Genomic DNA, 17,447 nt, shown 5'->3' on the forward strand with positions numbered 1-17,447 from the left:
TTTTGTAAAATTGCAAAACAGGGTTATGGAACATGTGAAATGCATATCAGCTTATAACAATGGAAATTTGTGTTATGTTTCAATCCATGATTCCAACTAGTGGATACTAAGAGACTAGTTTACATACAAAAACCCAAGAAACTTCAAAGTTGGAATAGGGGCATAATATTTTGAAAAATACAAAGTAGAGTTATAGAACCTGTGCACTTCATGTCAGATCACCACAGTGAACGTGTGTGAATTTCAATCCATTCCCTTGATGGGTACTGAGATACTGGCTTACGCATGGGTAAGTCCAACAGCTCTACCTATTCTTTGAATAGTCGAGCTAAAAAGATTGACAATTGTGGAATGTAATTTGCCAATAGAAAACTGAGCAAGGTCTTTTACTAGCCAGATAGTTTTAACCCTGAATTCAGACTGACAGCCTGCACTATAATTCATTATATTTTCACTGAAACATTTAGACTATTGTTTTGATTTGCTCATTACCTGGTACTTATTCTCCAAAGGGTTATCAATGGTTTGTGCACTTTCACTCCACAACAGCATGCTTCTGTTTATAAGACATTACCCTATAACCTATTGAAATAAAAAATTAATTTACAGGCATTGTTCCATATCATTGCTGCATTTTGTAAATTTAACAAAATTTTCATTGAAAACAGCCAAGTAGTGACCTAAACATCCTTCATTACACAGTCATGAAACTGTTAAGTTTCATTTAATTTCAGCTAAATACAGTGAAATAAAATGTTTGAAGTTATTTAATTATCACACTGATAATGTTAACAAACAGATAAATGCTTATTAGTTAAGGTTTAGGAGTGTATCTTCAAAACACAGAAATATTTGATAAACGAACATCTTTAAAATTAATCTGCCTGACCATTACATGTTCTGCTGTGCTGTCCCATAAGATCGATACTTAAAATATTCCCAACAAGAGGGTCATGATGACCCTGTATTGTTCACCTGTTAAATATGCTGAATGCAATATATGCAAGGTCTGTGCCCTGTGGTAGAAGAAGATTTTAAGTTTACTACTACCTGGTACTTTATCTATGTGACCCCAGGGGTCATGATTTGAATAAACTTGTAATTTGAGCACTTGAACTAGTTTTTGACCCCACATGACCCAGGTTTGAACTTGACATAAAGGATCATCAAGATAAACATTCTGATCAACTTTCATGACAATAGGGTAATAAATGTTGCCCCTTGAATGTTATCAAGTGTTCCTTTGATCTGAGTGTGTGACCTAGTTTTTTACCCCAAATGACCCTGTTTCAAACAATTGCCTGGCTTTGGGATCATCAAGATAAACATTCTGACCAAGTTTCATGAAGATAGGGTCCTAAATGCTGCGTGGTGTTAGCAGTCTAGCGGTATAGCAGCGTGAAGTTATGTCATCTTGTACTCTTACTGGTTATTGACCTTGGCCAAGATATTATGCCCACAAACAATGTCACCAAGTTTGGTGAAGATCGGATGAAAACTGTTTGACTTAGAGTGGACATGCATTTGGACGCCGACCGCCACGGGTGTTCTTGTCATAACCCAAGAGTGCCTGAGGCGATTTTGCTTTTTATCAAACTTGGCCTAGATATTATGCCCACAAACATTATCTGCAAGTTTGTGGAAGATCGGATGAAAACTGTTGGACTTAGAGAGCGGACAAGGCTAAATTTGCAGTTTTTCGAGTAATTCAAGGGCCAAAAACCAAGAGTGCCTGGGGCGAACTTGCTGGTTATCGATCTTGGCCAAGACAATATGCCCACAAACATTGTCACCAAGTCTGGTGAAGATGAGATGAAAACTGTTTGACTTAGAGAGTGGACATGCATTTGGCCCGCCCGCTTAGCTCAGTAGGTAGAGCGTCGGTCTACGGATCGCAGGGTCGTGAGTTCGATTCTCGGGCGGGGCGTATGTTCTCCGTGACTATTTGATAAACGACATTGTGTCTGAAATCATTAGTCCTCCACCTCTGATTCATGTGGGGAAGTTGGCAGATACTTGCGGAGAACAGGTCTGTACTGGTACAGAATCCAGGAACACTGGTTAGGTTAACTGCCCGCCGTTAAATGACTGAAATATTGTTGAAAAACGGCGTTAAACCCAAAATAAACAAACAAACATGCATTTGGACGCCGACCGCCACGGCTGTTCACATAATACGCCCCGCTCTTCCAGAGACGGGCGTATAAAAAGCTGAAAACATAACACAAATTATGTCAGGCCCTATTTACCATAGAATAGTTTATGCTGCCAGGCCATCAGTCTTTGCAAGAGCACCTGTGACCGTACCAAAAGTTCAGTCTTCATACACTGGCTGTAACATCTTTTCCTGAAAACACAAGCCAACAAATGACATTAAAAAAATAGAAGTACAACAACAGGAATAAACAAGAGCTGTCAGTGGACAGCGCGCTCAACTATTTTCAATGCTTGATAGTATAATATAAAATATGAGTAAAACTATAACATTACAATAAGCATATTCTAAGTCGAAAAGGGGCCATAATTCAGTCAAAATGCTTGATAGAGTTGCCTCCTCCTTTTTACAGACTGGGGTCATAATGGTAAACAAGTAAGCAAAATATCAAAGCAATATCTCAATGGACTTTGAAAATATTTGGGGTGGTGCACAAACTTTAACATTTATTCTAAGTCGAAAAGTGGCCATAATTCAGTCATAATGCTTGATAGAGTTGCCTCCTCCTTTTTACAGACTGGGGTCATGATGGTTAACAAGTATGCAAAATATCAAAGCAATATCTAAATGGACTTTGAAAATATTTGGGGTGGTACGCAAACTTTAACATTTATTCTAAGTCAAAAAAGGGGCCATAATTCAGTCAAAATGCTTGATAGAGTTGCCTCCTCCTTTTTACAGACTGGGGTCATGATACTTAACAAGTATGCAAAATATCAAAGCAATATCTCATTAGACTTTGAAAATATTTGGGTTGGTATGCAAACTTTAACATTTGTGTGAAGCTCACGCTCACGCACACGCTCACTCTGATGCTGACGCCAGGGCGAGTAGGTTAGCTCCCCTATTCTTCGAATAGTCCGAGCTAAAAAGTGTGTTTTTCTTCTGACAGTCGAGCTATTTCTTTTGAACCATTTTGGTTGCAAAATATCCTTTGTAAAATTTGTTGAAAACTCATGTCAATACTCAGAGATGTCAAAAACATTTAATATCCCTTTGGATAGAAATAGTACATGTACCATAATGTTGAGCCTGTTACTTGTGGACAAACCACCTCAATGACTCAAACATTTTAGTACATTAAAAACAAGAGGGTCATGACGACCCTGAATCACTCACCTGAGTAATATGAGCGAAATGTTTCAAATTTATGGCAATTTGATGCTAAAGTATTAAGAAAGTAGATTAGTAGGTCACATTCATGGTCATGAAAGTCAGTTTTAAGATCAGTGTGCAAAACTGTAAATGTCATCCAAATTTCAAGGCTGTATCTTAAAAAAAGCAAAACATTTAGGTCAGTAGGTCAAGGTCACAGTTAACTTCAAGTGACCCCTAATCACTTGGGGTCATCAGGAAATTTAATTAAATAGTCTAGAAAATATGATCTGATAATGTTTGAGTTACTTTTTCCTACACAAGTCATAAGAAGTGACCCCAGGGTGGGGCCTCTTTTCACCCCAGGAGCATAATTTGATAAATTTTGTTAAGAGATTCACTAGGCAATGATACACACCAAATATTAAAGTCCTAGGCCTTGAACTTTCAGAAAAGAAGATTTTTAATTTTTCATTTCTATACGCCGTAATGAGTAGGATAGCTCTAGTTATTCTTCAAATAGTCGAGCTAATAACATTCATACACACAACATACAGATCCTCAACATTTGATACTTTTCAGTACTATAACCATTATTTACTCTATTTTATTTGGTTATTTTACTTTTTATCAATCTTTATTTTATCATATATAATGGTCATTTTATCATATATATGATTCATAATTACCCGGTTGCATATGTAGCTGTTAAGATTATATTATCTAAAATTTAGGTAAAATATGTCACACTTGGTACCTGAGGTAATGCCAGTGTTACTTTTAAGTCATAAAAATTGTTACATCAAGGACATAATTATAGTGCATAAATTTCAAATTTTTTAAAGATTATCTAATCATTATATTTTTTTACTAAACCTCATGACTTTTTTATGTCTGAAACAGTATTTGATGTAGGACAGTTGTTTCATTTTATAACTGAACACTAAATACTGATTTATATATCATTACACTGTGGTTATAAAAAATCCTGTAGCTGTCATCTTGCCAGTTTTAAGCAGCCTAGTAATTGTGGCGAATATAAGAAATTAAAATCATTCATATTCACTTGTTGCCTTTGACCTGTTGTCCCTCTTACTGGTTTTTATTATTGTTTAAATATAAGAACAGACTGTTCTCCTACTTAGATATGTCATGTATAATCATACCTAAATCTTACAGAACTTATAGACATTAAGTGCAAAGTTATGTGCATAAATCTCCAACACCATGGCAGCACCATTTACCCTGCACAAATTCTTACACTGTGTAACACAGCTGAACTTTCGGGCAAAAACAGCTCCTGTCTATGTAAGGTATGAATTAAGTGTTCTACTTTGCCCGCAGAATTTTTCAAACTCTCTGTAAAAACATATGAAATACAAACCGGAGAAACTACAATTGATTCCCACACAGCGGCACTTTTTCCAGTGATCAGTTTGAATTACAGTTACCATTCGTGCAACTGACCCCTCAACTTGACTGAGATTGAAAGTCCTGTAGTTGTACAACATCTGAAAAATGATGGAAGCCAGTCTTACTATCTTTCATTAAATAAAGGAACATCTTAAATGATCATATGTTTGTGCAACAGTGTCAAAACAATCTGACTGCCAAGAAAATGTGAAATTATATAAATAAAAGTGCCTTTGGCTTTCACAGCAACTTCACCATGAACATTTATATCATAAATTACTCTGACCTTTTCAAAAAAGTAAAGTGTCAAAATGTGATACAAAAACTCTAAACAAACTGATACCTGTATGTAAATTGTGCCATAATCTACAGTTTAAGTAATAAATATATCAAGTACAAAGCAGTGTGATCTTATACCTTACTTAACTGGCCTGAAGTAATATGTACAGTTCCAATAACCTCAACTGAATATCCAGCTTAATGCACTAACTCCTATGAAGAAAATCCTGTCTATCCAACTTGTAAATGCAATCTCACTTGCACACTTGTTTCAAGGGCGGGGGAGGAGGGGGCTAGTGTGAGGGGCCTCCCAGGATTTTGTTTACTTGGAGAAAAAGATTTTTTTTTCCCCCTTTCTTTGAAAGACCGAGTATTTTTTCAGAACTTGAGGGTCAGAATATTTTTTTCATAGTAACCCAAAGATATTTTTTTGGAATTCAAAACTTAAATTAGTAAATTTAAGCTTGTTAAAGAAATGTTATGCTCAATCTTGCATTTTGCTGACTTAATTCAGAGAAAAAAGTGTTATCATCAAGTGTTTGGGGTTTTTTTATAAATCAGAAGAAAAGTTTCCTCATGACATTATTTGTCTGAATATTTTTGAAACATGTCTGAACAGACTGAACTCTGCCTGGATCATTTTTAGCAGTCTGAATCTTTCTGAACAGTGTGTTTCTGTTCTGAACTTTTCTAAATGTTTTGGAGGTTGTACTGAACTGTATCTGAAAGATTCAGAAATGAATTCAAAAAGTTTCAGAAAATGATTTTACTGAACTTTTACTGAAATACTCTCTAAAGATTAAGAACTAAATTCAGGATATTCCAGAAATAAGTTAAAAATGTTTCTGAATTCACAATTTCAAAGATATTTTTATACACAACAGGATATGCATAATTCTTTTTCACAAATTCATAAGCTTTACAAGAGAAAACACTGTATAGTCCGTGACTGATAACTTCGGAGTGACGTCACGTTTGTTTATGTTTTCTGGACTTATAAAACTAACAAAATAGGTAAAGCAGCTTACATAAACAATAATATTAGGTATATTTTATTGCAACACGTCTGTCAGTCCCGGTAGCTCAGTGGTTAAGCATTGATGTTTGAAATGTCGAATTATGTGGGTCGTAAGTTCGAATCACGGTAGGTGTTGCTTTTTTTTTTAAGTTTTCTTTTCTCTTTCAGGGTAACCACCATAATCATTCATTTTTCCTGAAATGTATTAATATATTTAGAAATATATTAAATTAATTTCTGTTTAAAGGTGACCAGCCATCAGCTCTGTGTAAACACATCGTATTATGAATGCATAGTCACGAAAACACTCGGAAATTTCGTGCAGGTTAAATTCCTCTCTGGTATATTGCCAGTATTTAGTGTAGTCAACATGTCAGAGGCGTCCACGTCTGTTGTTGCAAAGAAAAACATTGTTCAGTATAAGAATAGTGATAAATGCATACTACAAATTTCAAGCGACATCATTTTTCCATATTTCGTAATTGTATACCGTAGTGCTGTATTACTGCATTTTGAATATTTTCAATTGTCTTTGAAAAAATTTATTAAAAACATTAAATAAACAAGAGCTGTCTCCATAGGATGACACATGCCCCCGATAGCACTTTGAATGAATAGTTATGGCCGATGTTAGAGTTTAGGACCTTTGACCTACGGACCTGGGTCTTGCGCGCGACACGTCGTCTTACTGTGGTACACATTCATGCCCAATAATTTTAAAATCCATGCATGAATGACAAAGATATGGACCGGACACGCCCATCAATGCAATATCATGAAAAATGACCTTTAACGTCTAAGTGTGACCTTGACCTTTGAGTTATGGACCTGGGTCTTGCGCGTGACACGCCGTCTTACTGTGGTACACATTCATGCCAAGTTATTTGAAAACCCATACATGGATGACAAAGATATGGACCGGACACAAAAATTGCGGACAGACTGACAGACCGACAGACTGACAGACGGTTCAAAAACTATATGCCTCCCTTCGGGGGCATAAAAACAAAGATACAAAAAAGTATAAATCACAGTAGGGTTCGAACCAACGCGAAAATGGAAATAAAAAGAATTGCACATGTAAGGCTAACGCTCTACGGCCGGTACTAATCTTCTACTTCAAAGTAAGCGTTCCAGTTAGTAGTATAATATAAAAGTGTACACTTAGATAATGATAAATATCGATGACCCCCCTGACTTGGACTCGTCCAAATAAGCACTCCGAAGTTATCAGACACAGACTGTACTAACAAACCATAACAGTGTAAAGTTTATAAACATGTTTGACATAGTGACCCAGTTTTTGACATCACATGCCCCAAGGTTTTTTTTAATCTGACCTGAAGCCACAATTGTTTCTTCCGGGATTTGGAAGTCCAGACTTGTTTTCATTTTGTTGAAGCCAGAATATTTTTTTCAAGCAAAGCTACTCAGAATTAAAACAAATCCAAGAAAGCACCAACCTCCCTAATATCAAATGGCCAGCCCCTTATAAATGGCATTTTAACTGGCTGAATTAATGTTATTCTACAATAATAATAATCTGGGTTGTTTTTGTTTTTTTCTGACAGTAGATGTTGCAGCTAAACAAAGTCTATTAAATTCTACAATATCACAAAAAGTACAAAATTAATGTTTTAGGCCACACCAAATTAAAAAATAAGTTGTTCATCGGATTTTTGTCTGAAGCAAACTGAGGCTGCAAAATCAGCAGGGAGCGAATTTTAAGAGTGAAGAAATATATTTGTCTTGTTTTTTCTCTCTCTGTTAATAAAAACCTTGAAATAGAATGTACAGCCCTTTCACATTAGAAATAATTCACAGGGATTGAGAAAACATGGGTACATTTTGGGTTGGGTACGTTTTGACCTGAAGGCACACAACAAAGCGAACTCGTGAAAAAAGGTAATAAGTTAATAACATTGGCATACAGTACAGTAACAGTGTAATCAAGTAATGTATGCGTTTGAAAATGCTGATAGAAAATAATTATGTAATATACAATACTGCATAACCAGCAATTTGTTTCCTTCTTTATAAAGTACCCTAAAAGGACCTTTTCCCAATTGAAAAATGCAATCCTTTTTCCCAATTATCATCCAAAAATTCCCCAAATGACCAAATTAAGTTTGCATTTTGATGATTGCAGAAGGAAAACTTAGTTACATTGACATTCACCATGATTTAACCATTCAAACAGTTTGTTTGATGATATTTACATGGAATTAAAGGAAGAAGCATTCTAAATGATGTTATTTATAATTAACTATAAAAATTCCCAATCTGAGTAAAAACCCTGCTATTTTCCCCAATTTATCCGGTACCGGACCTTTTCCCAAAAGGGCAAAAAAAATCACTGATAACCTAAATCCATAATCATGAAACAGATATGTGACTTGAATATATTTACTTCTATGAAAATGTAGCATTTTAGCTGCACTTTTCCAGTTTTCGAAGCTTTTGATAAAGTTAAATATATCTGCTTAAATAAAAGCTTTTGACTTGTAGCTTAAAATAATTATTTACTATTAAAGTCTTCACTGGGAGCAACAGTCCCCATGCCAAGTGTTGGAACATAGCCTATACCCCTAAAATTGGGAATTTTGATGCGTAAATGTTCCAAATTGGGAAATATTTAGTCATATAGGATATAATAAAGATGTGTTTAAGCACTTTCTCATACACTTGTTTCACATTGTATAACCTATTTAACATACTTCCATTACAAAATTGTCTATAATTTGGTCAATATTTGTGCAATTTTGATGAAATTTTTTAGAATGTAGATTGGGAATTTTTGCACTCATTTTGGGAAAAATACTTACTTTTTGGCATTGGGAATATAATAGGGTTATTATAACAGTAGCTTGATCTGGGATGCAGTATTCGGCTCGAGTGGATTTTGCTACATCGGATCTCACGAGGCGCGCAAGCGACCATGCAAAATCCACGAGAGCCGAATACAAAGTCCCAGATCTAGCTATGTTATAATGACCCATTTATTATATACATTTACCATTTTGACTCTTGTTTTGTTCTTGATCAAAATCGTCAATGTTTATCGATATTAAATGGAACTTAGTGAAGTTTTTATGTGCGCTATTTATAGAAATGTGTCGGGTCATGCATATTAATGAAAATAGTCCGGCAGCATACAATACGGAAGGTACAATACGGAATTTAAAAGGTATAATACGGAATTTTTGTCTGTCTGTTCATATTTGATTGTGAAATACAAGCCAATTATTTACAAAATTTATATAGGTATATAATAAAGCCGAATATCGGCTATAAAAACGGCCAAAAAAAACCCCTGAATATAAATACTTGTAAGATACATCTATAGTTGTTACACAAAATACTGTACAGTTCACGTTAGGCATATAATAACATTTCAGGCTCAAACATACACGTGTGTGTAGTGGGCCTAGTGGCATAATACAGCATACTTGAGGTAGTGTGTAAACTTACATGTACATATATAGTTATGCACAATTAATTACACTGCCAGGTTAAAAATATAAATTATGCTTACCAGTTTGAATTACTTCATAACAATATCTAAGCACAGCACAGCACAGCACACATACTCATTGATCTAGTTAGAGGTCTGTAAAAGATTAATTGGTTTATAGTGCAAATAGAAAATAAGACAGTGATACTACTGTTTGCAGATCAAATTGCCCCTTCAACTTTTTTCAAATCGATAGAGTTGCACATTTACGTCACAATAACTGTGAAGATGAAGCTATTTTTGGAGTAATCCTGACAGGTTGACCCCGCCTCATCCGCAGTAAATTGTTCATTCGCCCTTGTCGTGAAACATTTTTCTTTACGTCACACAAAGCGCGCGCTCTTACTCTATCTTTGAAGTATCGCCGTACTTGCATACATTGTAAAGTGCAATAAAGTTATAATTGATATGTTTTAAAATTAGAATATTGAATATTTCAACTATTTTCAAATGAAAACAGCGTTTTTTTTTGTTTGTTATTACAATTATTATCGACGAATTTCCATCCACGCAAGGTATATAAGATTTTATAGAAAGGTATCATTGAACCTTTCAGGTTACGCAACACTTGTAGTTCTAATTGTCATATCCATAAAAACTGATTTATTTGATATTCAAACTTCTGCAGTCTTCCGTAGCTTAACTAACGCAAATCTAACTCCATGATAATAGATTTAGTTTTTTTATTTTATTTTTGGTTGGGTTTCGCTTCTCCTTCTATGTGAATTTATCTACTATTTATTTGAAGTCGTTTAAACACCTATTTCAGTTATTTACACCTATTTCAGTTATTTACATACAGGCAGTTGATAAGCCTTGTCTACGTTCATGGAAAGAACCAGTTATAGACTCATTTAAGTCAAAGTAATTCGACGTTTAGTTTGTTGAATATTTGTGACGGTCACTCTAACAGGACCAAAATAATTGAGGATAAATAACAGTACACCGTCATGTAAAGTTAATGGTTTTATCGCTTGCACATTATATGTAACGTTAATCGTGTTAAGGGGAATTTTGATAACTTTTACATTTAATGAGAAATTGAATCCCCCTTTGATTAGTCTAAATAATGAGACCTCGGGTAGACCGATTTTACATTTTGATGTATTATGTTGTCTACCTAAAGGTGATATCAACCAGTCAAAAAATATAACGATATTCAACTCTCGGGTACCATTATTTGGTCTACCTTTGGATACATGTAAGTTTTATTTGAATGTATCTCATATTCGCAACAAAATCAGCATTTAAACATAAATCTAGCGATGACAATTTCTTTCGAGTTGAGAAAACTACTCGTAACTGTTTACATAGGATCGCGTCAAATTAGTTAGACTAAGACTCACATATTCCGTAAGAAATTGCTGACTTTTTTCAATAAAAGAGGCATTGTCGATTCCGGGAATCGAATTTATGCCCTTCAATCAACGATGAGCTAATTCAACAAAGAGTCAGTCACGTTTTATAATTATTGTGAAAACTAAACACCAGGTGCATTATTTAAAAGAAAAGTCTGCAGCAAAAGGTACTAAAATTTAGGCAGAAAAAGGCCTGTAATGTATAAGAGGATGTCTTTTCACATTCACGCTACCTAAATGTAGTGTGCATTGTGGCAAGATGCATTTAAATTTTAAATAAGATTAGATCTAGTACATCTGTTACAATCCGGTTAAACACCCGTTGCAACAGTATTTAAATCATCATTTCTCGGTCATGCAGCCTGTGTAAACAAGTTCATTTAGTATTTTTACTCGTATCGGAAAGGCGGAGTTACCTGTATAGACGAGATCCAAAAATAGCTTCAGCATCGCTGCTTTTGTGACGTAAAGGTACAAGTCTATCGATTTAAGAAAAGGCGAAAGGGCAATTTCATCTGCAAACAGTACTGTAGTATAAGAAAGACTACCATTAAAATTTTATGACACAAGTATTTTACTCAAACTATTAACAAAGTGTCTAAACTGAATGAGCGGAAAGCTTTACTACCTTTGAATTGATAACATAAGGCCAGAGATTTTCAATTTTTTGTTACTTGGATTCTGGGCAGAAAAATGTTGACAGCTCAGGAGGGGGAAAAAAGGCAGTAAAACAACAGACGATAAGTGAGCAAAAGCTTTATTGGATTCATGACTCCTTTCTTCGGCAGCACTTTGTTGCTCCTAGAGTCACCTCAATATCCTCTTCCCATGTCATATTTTATTTTCCAAATGCATGTCAAATTCACATTCAGTTTTGCCATTGTTATTTACATTCGGTTACATCTAGCATATATCTGAGACACCGTAAAGTTTTATGCTTTCATCTTCTTGGCCTTTACAGAACTTGTGTTTCATTGTTTAATTGGTGATATACAGGATTTCGCTTTTTCATTGCATATTGTAAATGGTTCATAGGTAAACTTAAATTTCACACGATTGTTTTACATGTGGAAGACGCTTTCATTTAAAAGGAAATCGATCGCACCTATATGACACTGACAGATACTGGATTTGTCATCATCAGAACTCAGCAAAACATCACTTTTTCTTCTTTTTTTTTTGAAAATGACAGAAAATAGGGCAGGAGGGTCTGAGTAACGAAAAATCACATAAAAAACGTTGGCCTAACTGTAATGAGTGTGAAAAAATCAAACCTGTATTTACACAAGTTCTAATCTGTTAATTTTTCCATGGCCTGATTTTAGTCCATGTTTCAGGGGAGATAAATTTGTCTTTTTATTAGTCCCCTGCTGGTTGAAAAAAGTTTCGGGGACTATAGGAATGCGCTTTTCCGTCCGTCATTCCGTACGTCCATCCACAATTTCGTGTCCGGTCCGTAACTCTGTCATCCATGAAGGGATTTTAATATTACTTGGCATAAATGTTCCCCATAACGAAACGACGTGTCATGTGCAAAATCCGGACCCCTGGCTTAAAGGTCAAGGTTACAATTGGAGGTCAAAGGTAAACAGGGCTTTTTCCCTGTCCGGTCCATAACTATGCCATCCTTGAAGGGATTTCAATATTACTTGGCACAAATGTATCTCATAATAAGACGATGAGTCACGCACAACTTTCAGACCCCAGCTCAAAGACCAAGGTCACACTTGGCAGTGAAATGTTTACAAAGCATGAACCGGGTCTGTTTCGTGTCCGGTCCATAACTCCTGTCTTTCATTAAAGGATTTTAATATTTTGATGACGAGACGATGTGTCATACACAAAATCCGGACCCTCTAACTCAAAGGTCAAGGTCACAATTGGAGGTCAAAGGTTAACAGGTTTTTTTCCTGTCCGATCCAGAACTCTGTCATCCGTCAAGGGATTTTAATATTAGATAAAATATATAGAACCCTAGCTTAAAGGTCAAGGTCACACTTTAAGATCAAAGGTCAATGGAATCTTTTCCTGTCCGGTCTATAACTTTGTCATGCAAGACAGGATTTTAATATCAGTTTGCACAAATATTCCCCTAGATGAGACAATGTGTTGTGTGCAACATCTGAGCCCTTAGCTGCAAGGTCAAGGTAACACTTGGGAATAAAAAGCCAAAAGGGTTTTATTCCTGTCCAGTCTAACTCAGCAATCCTTAAAGGGATTTTGAAATTACTCGGCACAAATATTCACCAACATGAGACGGAGTGTCATGCGGAAGAACCTGGCCCATAAGTATAAGGTCAAAGTTACACATAGAGACAAAATGTCAGATACAAGAATGACCTTGTTCGGAGCATTTCTTCTTCATACATGAAGGGATTTTGATGTAACTTGGCACAAATGTTTGCCACCGTGTGAGGCACCCTTGTTTTTAGAATTACGTCTCTTTGTTATTACTATAAATAGACTATCCTGTTTTCTCATATTCTCGGGGGGGGGGGGGGGGGGGGGGGGGGGGGGGGGTGGGGGGAATTTTGACTTGCTTGTCCGTTTTTGTCATTTGCTATTTTTTACTTGTCCGTATGATAGTTATATAGTAAATTCTGGTCAAATTTCACTTGTCCGTACAAGCTTTGGGACAACCTGGGCAATACGGACAATTGAATTTGCCGCCCCTGGTCCAATGGAACATCCTCACACTCGCTGGCAGCGTCGGTTTCCTCTAAATCAGTGTCGTCAGCTTGTTAAATGACCAAATTGTCAAGAGCTATGTCAACCATGTTAAATAATTCACAATCAAGAAGATATTTGAAAAAAAACTATGTTATATGCGAAAATAGCAAAATGATAAAAGTAATGCAATTCAAACAGAATCTACATGTTAACATTATCATCATTTTAAAATGTATGTTAGCAAAATATAAAATGAAAAAGATAATACAATGAAAAAGTATTGATCTCCGTTGGAATTCGAACTCACAAGTTAGATTCTAGAGCCGTCACGCTTACAACTGCACCATGGCGTCTAATGTCGAAGAGGCAGTCATTTAAATATTTATTATAAAAATAAGTTATAAAAAGGTAGCATACCGTTTTACTGAAGTGGTTTATTCCAGTAACCTTTCAAATCTATTAATAAAAGCGATAGGTCACTCCTAAATGCTAATAAGTCGAGAAACGAGAATATGAGAAACCCTGAGAATACGAGAAACCGGGATATATTGTAACTTATTTAGATTTATTAAATCTACCACTACCCTAAGATATTCGTAACAGCATATAAACATCTCTGAGCTGAAATTCTTTTAGCAACTCCTTCACCAGTCACCATTGCATTACAGGGTTTCGGCTCATGCCTAGGCCCAGGCCCTACCCGTGTTTTTCTTATAGGGTAGGGCCTGGACCTAGGCATGAGCCGAACCCCTTTGCACTGCATCAGTGATATTTAAGTCCAAATGATAGATCTAGGCCTAAAACTAGAACAGAAAGATCAACTCAAAGATGCTCGGCATCGATTCAAATAATTTCTTAGGCCTAAACAACAGTGTACATACGCAAAACATTTAGATTTTACATAAATATAAAGGTGAATTTACCTTAGGCTTAGCTGTATTATATCACAAATGGCGGCGGTGAAGATCTGCAGTCGAAAGCGCTGAGTCGGATGACGTCATTTTTATCTACGTCATCGCACGTGTTATGACGACAGAGCAGAAACATCTTTCCGAGGGGCATTACAGACTACATAAGTTGTAAGGACCTAGATTCTATGTTTCTAACTGATAATTATTATCAAATTTGTTAATATTATATACACTCGTAACAATAGTAGATTTACTAGATCTAAATGTCCTCCACAAATATTTTCGTGATTTTCATGAAAAAAAATAGAATCTAGATCACAAGAGCCTAAATTTTGTTCCATCTAGAATCCGTAGCAGTGCTTTTTTTGCATTACATCTAATCCCGCTTTTTGTAAAGCTCACCGAATGGGCGTTTACATCAAACGCAGGTAGAGCCACTAGTAGGACTGGTCTGGAAATTGTTATAGACCTCTAAAGCGGTCAATAAGGTGTTTATAGACCTCATCGGAACAAAGAAGCCGGTAGGTAATCCTGCATAATCATTACAATAATACCGGTATATACATACATGTGCATGTACACATACGCAGCATATACACTTATTTACATTATAGGTCTGAACTGTCTGAATATATATTGACTGTGTATAATTTGTTTTATAGCAACTCTCGACGAAATACAACACACCTGGTTTCATGTATTTATTTTGAATTGATTTTTTTTTTTCAAACGCGGTAAATACCGTTTATTATCGATGTTGTCTTCCACATTGAACTATAAGGTTCGTTTACCAATTTTGCTTTCAATTGTTAGAAAACAAACCCGTAGTGATTTTTTTTTTTGGAAATAATTAAACTGCCTGTGACCATGGATATGGGAAAATAAGCGCGACAAATCCAGAAATTGGGAAAATAATGGCAAGCTTGTTTTTTTTTTTTTTTTAGGTTGTTGAATTTTTTTTGCCTTTTCTACTGAAATATCTGTAAGACGAATGGACTAGTTCTTGACTGACTCCGTTTTCATTTGTGATACAGACTTTTTGAATTTTAATTAAAAACAATGTCCATCAGAAGGGGAAATGTGAAATATATTTGGGAAATAATGATATTTTTTTGGGGGAAAATGGAAGTTTTTTGCAAGGGGAAACAGCCCATATTCGGCACTAAAATGCCCCCCCCCCACCCCCCAAAAAAAATCACTGACTCGGCAATATTTATTCAAAACTACATGCAGTATCTTGTCAAAATACAACTGAAAGTTTTGTGCCTAGAATCGTTAACGTCTGGTAATACCTTGTACATATATGTATAATGCCTTTCTTCTATTTCAACCTTTAGCCTGATTGTGACAAGTGCTTCTGCTTTTGCCACTAGTGCATACCAGATCATGGTCTACACTGTTCGCCATTCAGTCTGTATCTTTTTGTAAGCGCCCCTTTTAACAGTTAATGGTACTGTCCAAGTTAAAAGACGGACAAGTTCATTATAGAAATTTAGCAGGGTAAGGGTTAAGAGCGCAGCTTGATGCATTTCGATCTTGTTACACAGAGAATAGAAACCTAAGATCATGCACTAGATTTTGTAATAAAAAGCTTTATTGTCCAGTTTAGATGTCATGTTGATTGCTATTTTAGCGCGCCAATTGACAAACTTTTTTATTTCATAAACACATAAATTCCGAAAAACAGATTATCGGACTATCTAAACCCTAACCCTTTCTGATTTGCATTTCCCTTGTATTCTGACTTGTCTCTTTCCGTAGTGTGAGTACTGAATTCTGTGCGCGCCACCCCAAGGATTGTTTGACTACATTTTATAAAAATAATATATCATTGAGCGCAATCACTACAGTTCCGGTTTGAGCGTCTGCAAAATCTATGTAACTATTAAGCCTGTTTACGCATGTAAACGTTATGTTTTTGGAGTTTTTTTGTTTTTCATTGTCCATTCATGTGAAATGATATTTCCACAACTTTATATCACAGTTAGACAAATTCAGCGCTAATTGATTGTATGTCCAGGGCTTCAACAGAATGTAAAGAAAATGAACAATACATAATATGACTGATTAAGACAGTTCACTGCCTAGGTGTATGTGTATCATCAGAATAACTCAATGATTGCTAAAACATAGAGGCTTGAGGGGGCCTATGGCCCATTTGACCCCTGTACAAGGCTTTGAGGCTTTGTCATGTATAATGCACCGGGGATACCTTGCCGCCCCCCCCCCCCCTTCCTTCGAAAAGGTTTGCCCCCCCCCCCCCCCCCCAAAGTTAAACTCGCTCCTACGCCCATGAGGCAGGAGGATTTCAATAAATGACAGAAGGCGAGTAGAAAATGTTTTTATTAAACATCAACAATAGTTAATTATGAGGTCGTAGAAATAAGGAAAATCATTTGATTTAGATATCTAATTAGTATAGACTTAAACAGTTGCTGTAATTTACAGTAATGATAGGATCGTCTAACGGGCGTTTCACGATTTGTGGTTTTGTTTTGGAAGATGACAAAACCAAGATAGAGCATGCAGGTAGAGATATCTGTATTAGATACCTTTTGGTAGATCTATATCTTGATGCAAGAATATGTGCGCGAAATATCCAGTAAGACGCCTAGCAACACGAAATTAGCGGCCTTGCAGCGTGGTGTTAGCAGTCTAGCGGTATAGCAGCGTGAAGTTACGTCATCTTGTACTCTTACTGGTCAATGACGTTATTCAATCTACAAATTCAGCCCATGATTTACAAACTAGCTTGATGTATCTAGCTCGTTATGAGTATCTGGATATGTTTTGAAATTTCCATGTTATTAAAAGTCCATACTGCAGTAGACTAATGCTTTATTAAGAAAAAACCCAGATGATACAGCTTTTCAGATAGATGTTATGACCACTTACATGGTGGTATAGAAGCTCTACATTTAATATTGCAATTTTGCAAATGAACTCAACTGTTATGGATAATGACACAAAGGGA

General features: G+C 35.8%; 1 long non-coding RNA gene across 1 annotated transcript; it reads right to left on the bottom strand.

Moving 5' to 3' along the window:
- Nucleotides 1-2,238: 2,238 nt before the first annotated feature.
- Nucleotides 2,239-15,078, bottom strand: LOC128553463 (uncharacterized). Its single transcript, XR_008369349.1, has 4 exons — nt 14,486-15,078; nt 9,556-9,630; nt 4,695-4,821; nt 2,239-2,347 (listed from the first exon to the last, which is right to left on the bottom strand). It is a non-coding gene; the product is annotated as an uncharacterized LOC128553463 (long non-coding RNA).
- Between the last annotated feature and the right edge of the window lie 2,369 nt (nt 15,079-17,447).

This window comes from Mercenaria mercenaria, unplaced genomic scaffold (assembly GCF_021730395.1).
Source record: "Mercenaria mercenaria strain notata unplaced genomic scaffold, MADL_Memer_1 contig_3853, whole genome shotgun sequence".
Taxonomy (NCBI): Eukaryota; Metazoa; Mollusca; class Bivalvia; order Venerida; family Veneridae; genus Mercenaria; species Mercenaria mercenaria.